Here is a 13,653-nt window from a genome sequence, read left to right on the forward strand (position 1 = left end):
TAGCCACTGATTTGAAATTCCTCCATATTATCTGTTAAGTTCCTCTATATTCTTAGGTCTTTTTCTGGACGCTAATCTTTTGGTTAGCTAATTTCTCTATCACCACATTTGTGCATGAATTTCATCACTACAATTATGTATTGCTTAAGATGAATAGTTTGTGTTGATAACTACGAGGGTATGTCCCCATACTCATTTTAATTTTTTGTTTGTTTGTTTTTCAAGGCTTTTGTCATGTGTTGCCCTTCCAGGTAAATGTTAGGATAAGCTGCTCAAGTTCTACTAAAAATCCCATTGAAAATGGGATTGCATTTTGATTTATAAACAAACAGAGTGAAATGTTACATATTAAATGCCATCTGATTGAAAGCAACTAACATTTTATGTGATACATTAGAAAAACTCTAGATAATGTATACTTTAGGAAAACTAATCAATCCTGTTTTCCATACCCATGAATGTTACAATGCTTTTTGACGTTAAATCAGTATAAGTGGGATGCTATGCCATTATCCTTGTTATATAAAGACTTTCAAGAGATAAATGGAAACACTTCTTTTGGGTTGACTGCTCATTCAACCAAACAAAGAATTCTATCTAGAAAACTATAGTATATGTCATGAGCATACTGAGAGGTAATTGGCATCGACCCTGTCTTTGGAAACTTATAACCTAGTTAACTAGATAAGATTATATATATATATATATATATATATATATATATATATATATGATATATTGATATATGCAATTTACCTACTGATTTAAAAAAAAAAATCCTCCCTTTTTATTACCTAGACACAGCTATGTGTTCTAATGTCAAAGCTACTAGTTGAAAAGTAAAACCACTGGTTGAGAAGTGAAAATAGAGCAGCTTATTAAGAATCAGATGAATTATGTTGCCATTAAGAGCACCAAGAGTTCAAAGGCAGGAGGTTCATGATAGGAGGGCTAAGAGGGTCTCTGTCTCTTATTTTACGGAAAAGAATGTTAAGGCCTCGACAGATTAAGTCATAGAGCTAAGCAGTAACAAAAAACATCAGGACTGCTGATCCCTATTCCAGTGACTTGTCCACTGCATCAAGCTCTTACTCCTTGACACATTTATTGGTAGACCATTTTAGAATGATCTAGAAATTTGTACCTATGAAGAAGAGTCCTTTAGAAATCCACATTTATAACTGTGTCCGTACTACAAACTAGTTGTCCCAAATCAGTTAAAAATAAAAAGGTTGAATTCAAACAGCTCTATTCACAAGGATTTTTTTTGATCTCTATGACATCTAGTAACAGATATTAATGAAGTTTCACTTTTCAACCAGTGGTTTTGACATTAGAACACATAGCCTGTGTCTAGATAATAAAATGGAAGAATTTTTTTTTTTACCCCTTTAGGCAATTCATCCCCTTGTCACATTTTAGAGCCCTCAGGTAACAAACCCTAAGACCCACAGGAATCTTTACACCTGCGGAGAAGAGATTTCTAAAACTCAACATCAAATCCACGTTTGATTTTCCCTTGAGTTTGTTTCTGTCAATGTTAGGCAGGTAACACATTTCAGCTTTTAAGCTGTGAAGTGATCTTTTTATAGAAAAAAAAATGCGTTCACAGCTTTAATCTTATATTTCCATGTGTATTGAGTTAAATGTTGTAAAACTATCAATTCTGTCAAAACCTAGCAAAGAGAAAACAGGACACCATGCAATCTTAATGTCCAAACTGACTAGTGATTATCAGAAATTAAATGTGCAGGAATTCCAAATCTTTTTTGATCTGAGATGTCTAGATAACTTTTGTTTTTCCATAATTGTACGAGGTTTCTACATAGTATTTAGGAATCAATTATATTGCAATTGATGTAATTAACTCTAATAATCCATTAAAAGTCAGTAGGAGGGCTATTCAAGTCCATAGAAAAGAAGGGAGTATATTATGAAGGTGTTATTAACCTTTACAGAATTTTACCAGACATTTTCTTTTCTTACATAATAAATACACAGTGGTTAGGAAGGCTGTCATTATAATTTAATGTGAACAATAGTCCATCACTTCTTTTCCAATGCAACCCTTAACTAATTCCATGTATGGTGCACAAGTAAAATGAAACCTTTTCTAATCACGGCACAGGCAAATCAATCATCTGTTAGTTCATGATGAAAGAAAAAGAAGAGAACTGGGTACTAGCAGAAGTTTCAGACCCACCTTTTCTTTCAGTCGACAAGTCTGCACTTCTGATGGCTGTCTATACATTGCAACTTAATCAAAGGGTAAACCAGCCATCTAGAAAGTTCCAGCAACCACCGATTGCCATGGAAAGCATGGCTACCTGTTCCCTGGAAAATCAAATGAACTTTGGAGCACTCGGAACCTTTTAAATGAAGTGAGATGAGAACCACTTACCTTCACAGCATTCCCCATGTCCACACTAAAGAAGCCAACCTCTGCCGAGCTGGCCCTGGCCATCCTTGGGACTCCAGGTCACAGAGCAAGTCCTGGGGGGCTCTACCCGCTTCTCTCGCCCTCTCCATTTCCAGCAAAATGAAGTCAGGAGAGCACAGTTTCCATCACAGGTCACCAAACAACCCCACTGGCTTTTGTCTGAAAGGACTGTCACCTCTCACCAGGCCCCAGTTCTGCTTGGCCAACGTGATAAGGAACATGCTGTTCGCTAACATTTGCATGAAAGGACGCTTCAGTGTTCGTCTTAGCCAGTTATCCTATGATGGAATTTATTAAGAATACAGGCTGCTAGCTTCTCCTGGCTTCACATACGCATCACGGCAACTGGCCTCAGCTGTGTGGGCAGCAAGCGTTATCAGGAATAACACCATCCACGCAGAGAATAGCCTAGGTATAAAGTTTCAGGGTGTGTGTGGGGAAGGGGAGTGAGGGGGGAAGAGCCCAGCACCTGGAATCCCAAGGCTTAGGAGGAAGACAGGCTCAGCCACAAACTGGCTATGCGACCTCAGAACACCACTCCTCTGTCTCCTCCTCTGCCCGGTGGGCAGAAAAAGAGCCCACACCACAGGGCTATTATTGCATTAGCCCCATAGCATCAGACATAAATTGGACAAACATGAGGAATCAGCCTCGTAAATCAGAAAACACTGCAAAGTCTGAGACTGTGTTTGCTCAAAATCACCAGAGCTCCCGAAACCAGGAGGCAAGGGATAGAGCAGTCATTCTCCAACGCCCGTGTGCCCGGGCTGCATCTCGGGACTTATTTCAAAGTACACGTGCCCACTTCCCAGGTGATTCGGATTGAAAACATGGGCTGAGAGACACGGGGATAAAGGGGGCGGCTGAAAATGGATTCCTATTGGTTCATCAGATATGTTAAGCACGAGGAAGCCTTAGAGGATACAAATAATTACAAGATATGGCTCAATGTCAAGCTGCTTCGGCTCTACATGCAGACAGAGGACAAACATCCAGAAACAGATAAAGTGCAAGGCGGTGTGTGTGTCAAAGCCAGCAAGGCAGTCTGTAAGTAACACCTCATCTTCAAGTTGCTACCTGGAGCCCCAATAAGCAGAATCTGTATTCCCTGCAGGAAACTTTGGTTCACGCTGACGCCTCAAGGACATATCGTTTGTGCTGTGTTCCCTTCTGCACAAACCTCGCTCCTAGGCCTCGGGGGTCCACGTGAGTCCCAGGGTCTCCGCCAGGAATCAAGGAGAGAGTGCGGGTCCCAACCCCTCTCCCTGAAAAGTGGCATCTCTTCCTCAGAGGGTTCACCTTCAGCTGTGGTACAAAGACCCCTTTTCATTCCGGAGAGCTCCCGTTTCATGTGGTCCGGCGACAGAGCGAACAAATCCACCAGAGGCATGGGCAGCCACGGGGACCGGGATCCGAGACTTCCCCTCTGAAGGTTTCTCTTTGAATCTCCTCCCTAAGGCCAGTCCCGGAGAGAGAGTGTGGACACAGCAAAGCCAGTGGCTTCAAAGTCACAGCAACTTCCTATGGGCCTGGGAGGAGATGGAGAGTGTCACCTTCCTTTCTGCTGAAACTCCATCGCGGCTTCACAGGTCGCAAGGACAGAGAGAAAAGAGGCCTGGCCCGGGAGTCAGGAGACCCGGGTTGTGGCTCTGCCCCTGCCCAGGGATGAGCTGGGTTCCCACCTCTTTCTCTGGCCACAGCCTTTTCCAAAGAGAGAAGTTCAGGAGGCTGACATCTCCTCTAGCTATTTCACAGGGTTAACGTGAGGGCTGGATGAAAAACTTATTTGAAAAGCAAAAAGTGTCGCCCTAGCGGGTTTTGCATCAGGCGTCTTCAAACTGCGGCCCGCAGAGGAGTCTGATCCGGCCCGCCAGGTTTTTTGGGCAGTGAGCGCAGCCGAGGTGTTACAGTAGGAATTAGTAGTTCATATAGTCCGGCCCTCCAGCTCTCTGAGGGACCATGATCTGGCCCCCACTTTAAAAAGTTTGAGGACCCCTGGATAGAGCGTTGGCCCAAGGACTGAAGGGTCCCAGGTTTGACTCTGGTGCAGGCTGCATCCCTGGCCCTGGTCAGGTGCGTGAGGGAGACAGCCAATGGACGTGATGTTTCTCTAAGGTGACCAGACATCCCGCTTTTGGCGGGACAGTCCCGATTTTTAACAATTTGTCCCGTGGAGTTTTTAAAAAGTCCCAATTTTTTGAAAAAAATATATTTTATTGATTTTACACAGAGTGGAATTGAGAGGGATAGAGAGTTAGAAACGTCGATGAGAGAGAAACATCGACCAGCTGCCTCTTGTACACCCCCCACTGGGGATGTGCCCACAACCAAGGTACGTGCCCCTAACTGGAATCGAACCCGGGACCTTTCAGTCCACAGGCTGACGCTCTATCCATTGAGCCAAACCGGTTTCGGCAAAAGTCCCAATTTTTATGCTGAGACACAGGACAAATTGTTAAAAATCGGACTGTCCCACCAAAAGCAGGATGTCTGGTCACCTTATTTCTCTCCCCCTCCCTTCCACTCTCTCTAAAAATCAATAGAAAAATATCCTCAGATGAGGATTAAAAAAACAAAACTCACACACAAAAAAAAATCACCAAGAAAGTGTCCTCATGAAATACAAGAAATTAATATGAAAGCCCCAAAGCAAAAAACGTCAACCTCTGATTATGTGATGGGATTATGAATGTTGTTCCCAGGTCCAACACAGCTCTCTCTGCCGCTTTGCTCTGAAGGTACGGATGGATCCTCTGCTGATCACTACCTTTGATTCCCCAGCAGGAAAAGACCTGCAGGACTAGGCCCTCCAATTAGATTCTCAGGGACTCACATGCACAGGTGTGCTCAGTTCTCTCAGGCCCACAGATGCTTGAAGCATTCCTACATTGCGCATGCTCTCCACGCCTGGCCCTGGCCTGACCACGCAGATCTGGGGGGGACCCGAGAACCCCTGACCCTTGCCACATTCATGTAACACCTTTGTTCAGTGCTACCATTCACTGGAGAGAGGGAAAAAACACCTCAGCCGGGAAATAAATCTTTTACTGCTATTTCATCCTCCCCTCACATGGCGCTGGAATATCACTTTAAAGGACATGCTTGTGGCCTTTCCAGTTCTTTTCCTTTAGGCCTGCAAACAGGAGCAGCCTGTCCAAGGGGAAACTACTCCCCAGCAGAGCCGTTCTTCAAAGGGGACTTCTTCGGGCAGGAAAAGGGAATGTCTGATACGGTGGCTGAATAAACAGGCTCATCAAGCCCTGTGCCAGATTGGAAAAGCAGGCCCTCTGTGCGCCAGCCCGCCAGCCATCTCCTCATGTGCGCCCCGCTCTGGCTCTCCGGCTCTGTCCTTCTGTCTCCCCTTTTCCTCTTCCATTCTGTCATCTTCCTTACCAAATGCCTAATGTCCCAGGGTATGCAACTATTGTTTTTATTATTAATAACTGACAGATCTAATAGGCTTTGCAAGTCTCAAAGCTCATTTTTGACTCACAAACTGTTCCATTATCTTTACTCAGGAATTTCACTTTATAGGTCCAAATTCACATATTCCCACAGTCACCACCAACCTTCCTTAGAGAGTAGCCATATATATATATATATATATATATATATATATATATATATATATATATATATATATATTTGATTTCCAAAAAAAGGGAGAGAGAAATATCAATGGGGAGAGAGAATCATTGATCTGCTGCCTCCTGAACACCCCTTACTGGGGAGCCCACAACCCGGGCATGTGACCTGACCAGAATCAAACCTGACCTCCTGGTTCATAGGTTTATGCCCAGCCACCGAGTCATACTGGCCAGGCAAGAAAGCAGTTCCCTTTAATACTCAATGCTGTAAGCCCTGGATGGGTGGTTGGTAGTTTCCTAAAGCTTGTTGGACCCTCCCAAGGTCATTATTTTCAGGAAAATCTAAAAATGTACAGAATCCAAAAGGTAATCATTTATTCTGGACTTTGAAAGAGTCCAGAATCTACCAACTCTGTTTAGGACTCAGTTCTATGTCCCCTAGTCTAAAGTAGAAGTATTTCCAAATAGCTATGCTAAGTTTATACTATAATTAGTTTTTCCTCTTGAATAACTGGTCATAAGTGAAATTCCAAACTATAGGTCAGAGCAGGGCTTAGACTTAGAAATTGGAATTTGTCTTTTTCCATATTGGAAATTTTTTTTTTCTTTTTAAACAATTATGCCAGTAAATGTTATGGCTATCGAGATTATCTGGACACTAACTAGTTTTAGTTATTATTTATATATCTATACATACTCACATGGATAGAGACAATTCTCTGTGAATTTCCCACAAGACTTTACCATTCCTATCAGGATTTTGTTCAACTATCCAAAAATTAGGCAGAGGATCTCACTCTGATTAACTTGTTCTTAGTGTCTAAACCCTTTCCTAAATATTTCCTTGAGAAACATTTCATAGACTTTATGAACTTCAGCTTTTAAAAACAAGAGCAAGGAGTCAAAATAAAAAGAATGCTAAATAATAATCTAGTCAGTAAGGATCTGAAATCCAAAGCCTTACCAATCCCACCCCCCGCCCCACAATAATAAGTTCTTAACCTCAGCCACTGAACCGCATCCCACTTTCCCATCAACATTTATGCTAAAAGACTAGCTGAGCCCCACACTATATGTCTGTCCATTCTGTATACTTGTCAGTAATTACTGTGGAGTAATCACAAGAACAATCCAATTGTCCTTGCTGGCATTAATCACAATCAACAACAAAGGTCCAGACTAGCACTGATTAGTAAACTTATTTTTGTACTTGCCTAGAACTGTGTTTTGTCTACCTTTGGGGAAGGAGAAAAAAAAAAAAAGAGAGAGAATTCAGCCTCTCAGATGCTGTCTGATAGACAATACCTGGATATTTAGAAATATCTCATGAACAAGTAGATTTTTTAAAATGATTTTTGTATAAGCACCACCATCAACTGCCTATCAAGCTAAGAAAAAGAAGAGTCAGTGATTATTTTTAACCAGCAGGAGTCTACAATGTACCTCCTCTCCTTTTGACATTCACCGATAAGGTTCTTGATTATGCAATCGCTGGGGCAAACATCCCCTTAGACATGCTGAAGGGACAAGGTGGGTGGGAGACATTCGCTTCGGTTACCTTTGCCCAGGCTTTATTTGTTCTGCAGATAATCAACTTTGGACTTCTTTACCCAACCGGTCATCTTGCACAAACAGTAAACTCCCTCAAAACTTTCTGTTCCCATGGGACCCTTGAGAAAACAAAATGAAAAGGAAAACACAAACAGATGATTAAAATCTACTTTCTTCGGTCAACATCCTAAAATTGAGCAATTTCTCCACATCTTAAAAGAGACTGTCCTGGAGTCAGGTTGAGCGTTAGCAAATTCCCTATTGATCACATAACTGAAATCAGTAGGAACTGGAGTCGGAATTCTGAGGTGGCAAACACTTGTTTTGTAACTGTTTCCTGTTCCTCCACGTAGGCTCATGAAGCCCTTATCCACGTTCATCCTTCGTAAGCGGTGGTTTCTAAACTTTTAGGTCATGCACTTCTCTCAACAACAACAAGAGAAACTTAAAGTATATACACTCTTTCCTTATAAATTACATATGTAGTACTATACTGTGTGCATCAAAATTATACCCCAAAATCTTTATTTAAGGTGAACTGAAAATAAATAGAAGATTTACTAGGTTCTTTCTGTACTGGATTGTTTTGGATTCTCCATGGGATGTAAATATCCTACTTCTGAACCCATTGCTCTAAGAATGCAGTGACCTGCCTTCTCTCAAACTCAACCACCACCTTGCGTTAATTGAAACCTATTTTCAAGAGAAGATCTGCCATCAGCCATTATCATCTTTTGTGCATAAGGACTCATCATTATATTAATGCTTCCAGCAGGATTTGCGTTTTAAGCGTATACCTAATTATGAGAAGAAAGCTTTATTTCAGGTTAATGTAATATCGGAAATGACAACACAATTCATGATATTTGGAGGATGGAAATATTTCCTGGTGGCCCTGAAATCAGAAAAGGGAGGGGATGCCCCTTCCCTAGTGAAGAGGCAGGGGCAGTGCCAAACTGTACATAAAAAGGTTTCAGGGGCAGCAAATTGACTAGAAGAGACAAGAGTGAGGATGATGGCATGTTGGCTTGGAAAAATTTTCCTGAGGTCAATCCCAAGTTTCTTCTTAAATTATATGTTTATTTGGGGCTCAGAGCAGGGGATAGATATTATTGAGGAAAAACTTAAGTCCTCCAAACTATGTTTGTGGCTCCCTCACAACCAGTAAAAACAAACCTTGACACAAGCAGACATGGAAATTCAAAGGCTTAGTATGTAGCCTCAAGTTGAAAAGTAAGGCTTCTATAATTTAAAAAAAAAAAATCAGTTTTGTCCCCAAATAATCGAACACAAGTACTTGCTTATAGCTCAAGAACTTAATGTTTGTTGTGAATATTTAAAAATAATTTTCCCATATGTGCAATAACCTAGGTTATTTTCATCTTTACAAATATGAAGTTGAGGTGTTTTAAAATCTAAGTAATCCATTAGATAGATGTATTGATCATCGGGTAACTGTAAAATAGTCTACTTGACTTTAAGCTATAAAAACAAAGGAAAATGAAGCATGAGGCATGGCCATCAGCTGTTGAAAGCTATCTCTTGTATATGTATGTATACATGTACTACATATTCTATACATATAATACATGTGTGTGTGTGTGTGTGTGTGTGTGTGTGTGTCTATAGAGAAGCTCCTGTCATCATTCAGTTTACCAACTAGTTGGGTAAATCAGGTATACAAGAAAAGTTGTAAAGTAATAAATCTATCAGCAGGCACAAAAGAACATAACACAAAACACATCAAGTATGTGCTGGTCAAATGAAGAATAGGATATAATTAAAATATATTATGAATATCCAGAGAAATCAGGGACAGGCATTTCAGGTAGATAGATGGCATGACAACTGAAAAGAAGTTTAATTTAGCAAATCATAAGCAGGGGACACAAGTGTCACTATTGCTGCAGTATGAACTATGAAGTTGAAGTTAATGGATTGATAGAGGAGCCTTATTATAAGAAAGCTGAGCCAAAATTTAGTTTTGCTTCAGTCATCCCCTATAATGTCCTTTCTTTCTTTGTGAGATAAGAAAGGTATATAGGCATGCCATAAGAAAGCACAATAGTTTCATGGCAGGGAACTTGACAAGTGTGCACAGGAATACTGCCTGCCCTTGGACCTTTGCAGGCTTTGACCTTTGTTTCTGACATGTCAAGGTATTTCTTGTGTCATCATGAGCCCTCTCCCCCAAGTCCTCCTAGCTGTTATCACTGAATGGACATGAACTATGCCAAAAATGATAAGACTTGAGATTTGCTGAGCAGCACAATTCTTCTGTCAACATTCCTGTTCTGAAATCTCCTTTCACTTAACCTAGCTCACCTTCTCTTAATGGCACAGGGAGAAGAAAACTGAGGCAAATAATAAAACACTTCTCTCCAGAAGAGAATTCTCAGGGAGGGATCTGGAAGATTCTACCTGGCGAGTTTATCCTGTGTTATTTAGGTGCCCTTCTTGCTTTGTAATTGTCACAAATTGCTCTACCTGCACCGGACCAAAAGAGGAAGCCCAGCAGGAGCAAAATCTGACTTTGCAGCTTCTCTTGTATTCCCTAATGTAAGTTGAAGAATTAGTCGCAGCCTCCATGCACAGTAGGAACTCCACATGGTAAGCCACAGATGAGTATCTGCTATGCTCGGACAATGTTTTAAGGAATGCATGGATGAACCAGCTTATCAAGCTGATCTGGATATGGACCAGAAAGCCACAAAATGACCACACCACAAATGATCAGAACAACTGTTTGCAAATTTCATACCCAAATATACTTGCTATTGGGACTTACTATTTAGCATTGGATTGTAAAAACTGTGGAGTCAAACTGAAGTTAGTTACGCTGGATTTTAATCTCCCCAAGGGTAGAGGCTGTGTTTGTTTTGTTCAACACTTTTCCCCAGCACCTAACTTAGTGCTTGTCACATAGTAGGGGCTTGTGGTAGCTTGTCATTTAAATGACTGCCATCAGAAAGAAACTTGATTCGCTAATGTAAGTTGAAATCTACTTCTCTGACTTCTGGAATCTGGGATGCCTAGGGACTGCTTTGACAAACAGAAGATAGAAGTAATCCGCATGAAAGCTAAGGTTAGGTCTTAAGAGGCTTTGTAACTCCGACTTGATTGTTTCAGAACACTTGTGCTAGAAGAAGCTGGGTCACAGTGTTAAAAGGCTGATCACAAAGGGAACAACAAGTTCTGAAGATACCCCAGCTAATGAGAGAGAGAGAGAGAGAGAGAGAGAGAGAGAGAGAGAGAGAGAGAGAGAGAGAGAGAGAGAGAGAGAGAGAGAGATATTCCCAACTAACCCAATGACAGATACACGATGGGTCTAATCTCAGCTACCATCTGATAGCAATCATATGAGGACTCCAAACAAGAACTGCTCAGCTGAGCCCATCAGCTTCAAGAACCAAGAGTGGTAATGAATTGTTGCACTAAGTCACTAGGTTCTGGATAGTTTATTATACAGCAACAGACAACTGGAAAGGAGTTCTATGTTTATTGAATAGGTGCATTAATTGATAAAGAAGCCACTTAGAATAAAGGGTTCCCAAATAAACCCAATGAAATCCATTAAATAAATTATTAAGGTGATGTCAACAAGGGTAAATATTATCAGAAAAATTGGACAACTCTGTGGATAATTAAGGCCAAGAGGAAATCTGCTACAGAGTAGAGAAAGTAATTTTTTTGAGAGTGGAATTTTCCAGATTCATTAACCATCTTGACTATATTCATTAGGTGATTGCTCAATGCCCTACTTCCCTTTATACAAAGTAAACGTGATTGTGTTTCAGCCATGAGTCTAGGTGCAAAGTAGGGGAAAATATATTAACCGACAAGGAATGTGGGTAACCTATATGGAGTCTGATTTTTCTATGAAGACTCTAGCTCTTCTCTGTATTCTTTTAATTTTGTAAAGCAGATTTTGGCCCAGGTGCACTATGCAAAAACAACTAAATATAGCCAGAGATCAAGGTGGGTGGGAATGGAAAAGAGAGGGTAAATGCTGGGCACTAGCAATTGTTACATCACCATATCTCCCATAATTTTGTTATTATGCACACAGTGCTCTTCAGCTGGATACAGCCACCATTTGATAATAACCAAAAGATTAATTATCGACATGATCCATATATTTAATTTCTTTGATGGTTCTAAATAAGTCTGGGTCATTCCACCATTATTTTTACCATGGGCACAGTAGTCTTACCCTTTTTTTTTGGTGGGGAAAATAAATATCAAGAGGATGTCTTTAATCTTCCTCAGAGTTTTACCTTTGTGCCTTTTCAGATAAAATCACACCAGGGTCTGGCCCTCCCTCTGCTTACAGCTGAACAGGTCTTCCTAGTATCCAAACCCACTCCACCTCCTCTTCACTGAGAATACTCCACAACCTGCCCCAAGGTGAACTCATAAATCCTACATTGCCAAAGAGATCCCACCTCTGCCAGAGCTCAAAGGTAGTGTTCAAAACCAAGTGTACAAAATATAGAAACACCTTGACTCATGCTACAGAGCCAACTTGATAATGCTGTTTAATGAAAGTCTCCATGAATCCAATAAACTAGACTACTGTCAGATCCTCCCCCTTTTGGCTGTGCAGACAGGACCCAGAGCTCCAGCTTCAGGTCCCTTTTTGAGCAGGCTAGAAAGGAAGATGGCTTGAGCTGAGGCAGAATCTGGGGCAGTCATTAGGAAGAATGGTCAGGTTCTATGGACAGCAGTCCTTGAAATCCAATTTAAACACTTGGGGACAAGTGTATCATTTGCTTTCGATTCTGTTGTCATCCCATCCAAATCACTTCAGAACTATTTATTGTCTGGCATGGTCTAATCCTGGGAATAAAGAGCTGATTAAGACCTGTCCTCAAGGAGCTTTTAAGAGAAAATGGGTTATGGAGGAATGGCCATTTGAATTTCCTATGGGAAGGACAAGGAACACTTGTGCCAGACCTTTCTCATTGAGACTCAGTAAGTACCATCTTTGACCTGAGCTCCCACTGTGCCACTTGGTATGATCTTGCCATTGGGAGGCACAATCATTGGAAGGTGGAAGGAAGAAACCACTTTGCTCTCTTGGTAGCTACAAGCAGGTGTGTGGGCACTGGCAGGCAGCAGACGTGGGCCAGGTGTCTGCTGCTGAGCATCCTCCTGGGAACCACCCCCTTCAGTGCTGCAGGCTGCTCAGACCAGCAGCAGCAACATGGCCTCCCGGCGAGTCCTTCACTTTGGATTTCCTGAAACTTACCAACAATCTCCTTGATCTCTACTCCCTGACTCTCCCTGTAAATCTCAAATTCTGTACATGTTATTCCTTCATAATAAGTCAGAATGAGATAGATATATTTTGGTAATAAACAAGCTCCTACGCTGAGCAGCATAACAAAATACAGATTATTTCTTGTTCAGGATGTAGGCCAAGTGGCTTCTATCTTGTAGCTACGCTATCTGAATACATGTTATTCAAGATTCCTATGGAAGAGGAGGAGAAAGCAGAGAAAAAACACATGTACTCCTAATTCCCTGGACCAAAGGTAGCACAGTATGTCTGCTTACATTCCATTAAAGAATTGGTGCCGTGGACCCAATTACATTGCAAGGGAGTGGGAACTATGGTCTCCTCCCTGGGCACATAATGGCTTGGTGAACACATTGCCTTACATCTGCCACAAGAGGCTTCTTTTTTTCTGACCAAAGGAGACTGTTACATTTCATGCCAGATGTGGTATCCTATAACAAAACCCTAAAACATGTGGCATCACCTTTGTAGTCAAGTTGCTGGAAACATATTAGGCCAGACAGCTGGAGATCCCTATCGGGCAGTGGAAAAACACTGAGCAAATCTGTTGCCTTTAGTAACTTGAAAGTCAGACCACATGACTCTTGGGCTTGTAGGTGAAAAAATAGCATGGGTGGGTTGTTATTGGCTGCTTTTCATAACACAATAGAAGAAAAAAAAGATTATCAGGAAATAATTAACTAGTTCTTAAAACAAAGATGAACAGAAAAAGCACTCCCTTCTAGAGCACCCTTCTGGTGTCAAGTTCTGTATTAGTCAAGGTAAGTAATGCT

General features: G+C 41.4%; 1 long non-coding RNA gene across 3 annotated transcripts in view; it reads right to left on the reverse strand.

Annotated features, from left to right (window-relative positions):
- The window catches only part of LOC118721220, a 195,497-nt gene that overhangs the window by 153,153 nt on the left and 28,691 nt on the right, over positions 1-13,653 (reverse strand). The window lies entirely within an intron of this gene.

Source organism: Pipistrellus kuhlii, unplaced genomic scaffold, assembly GCF_014108245.1.
Source record: "Pipistrellus kuhlii isolate mPipKuh1 unplaced genomic scaffold, mPipKuh1.p scaffold_m20_p_18, whole genome shotgun sequence".
In the NCBI taxonomy this organism is placed as follows: domain Eukaryota; kingdom Metazoa; phylum Chordata; class Mammalia; order Chiroptera; family Vespertilionidae; genus Pipistrellus; species Pipistrellus kuhlii.